This window comes from Elaeis guineensis, chromosome 1 (assembly GCF_000442705.2).
Source record: "Elaeis guineensis isolate ETL-2024a chromosome 1, EG11, whole genome shotgun sequence".
NCBI classification, from domain to species: domain Eukaryota; kingdom Viridiplantae; phylum Streptophyta; class Magnoliopsida; order Arecales; family Arecaceae; genus Elaeis; species Elaeis guineensis.
The window spans coordinates 29,221,040-29,222,192 of NC_025993.2; positions in this window are offsets into that span (position 1 = coordinate 29,221,040).

A 1,153-nucleotide genomic window follows, 5' to 3' on the forward strand; every position below is an offset into this window, starting at 1 on the left:
TTTTAAATAATTTTTTTCAAAATTATTACCGACAGCAAATGGCACTATTACTGATACCATCTGTAAAGTATTAGAGACGACAAACATCTATCGCTAAAAATTAACCACCATCACTAATACTTTTATCAAAAAAAATATATTTTTTCATAATTTTTTAAATAATTTTTTTAAAAATTATTAGTGATGGTAAATCTTTTCATCGCTCATAACTATCGATAATTAATTAATTTAATTATAATTATAATCAAAAAATTTTTAAAAAAATTAAATTTATTAGCGAAGGCTTTTGCCGTTGCTAATAGTTCTTTTCCGTTGCTAATAGTATTAGCAACGGCTAATTTTTTAGGTCATTTTTTTGGTGGTTAAAGATTATTATTAGGGATGACTTGGTTTTTCGTATCTAATACTGTCGTTAATACTTTAAATTCTTAGAGTGTATCTCAAAGTGCTTACTCTACAAGTCCTGAACATAAATGATTATATGGTATTTCAAAACTAGATTCTTTCTATCCACAAGATAATAAATTTTCTTGATCTCTAAATCTTGACTCAAAATATCCTAATTTTTTGCCCATGAAATCATTTGCTCTTGGTTAATTTCACATGAAAATCATAATCAACACAATCTACTCTTAATAAAAAATAGAAGACTGCTGGAGCATTAGATGCTCACCATAATCCTTCTTTATCTTTTTAACTTCCTACATGATGTAATAATTATACTTTTATTAGAAAAAAACCTAAAATCCATTCACACAAATGGAGTAATAATGTCAAGCTAAGAAAGGATATCTATACTCAAAATATTCTATTTTCAAGCTCAACCAAGGATTATCAATCCATTGACCTTAAATTTAATATTTAAGATGCTCAAAATTTTTTAGACCATTACCATAAAGGTGGCCAACGGGTTGTGCTGGGTCAGGCATGTCCCGGGCATGAGAAGGCCCAGAACTAAATGAGCCGTGCTTGGCACAGAACATGAATAAACGACTGGGCCAGACCCAGCCTGTTAAGCAAAACCCCCCTCCAAGCACGGGCCAAGGCATGCACATATATGGGCCATGCTAGGCACGACCCAGGCATGTTTAGGCACGTGCATGCCTGGGCCATGCTGAGCCCATCAGGCCCATTTTTGATTTTTTTTGTTTAA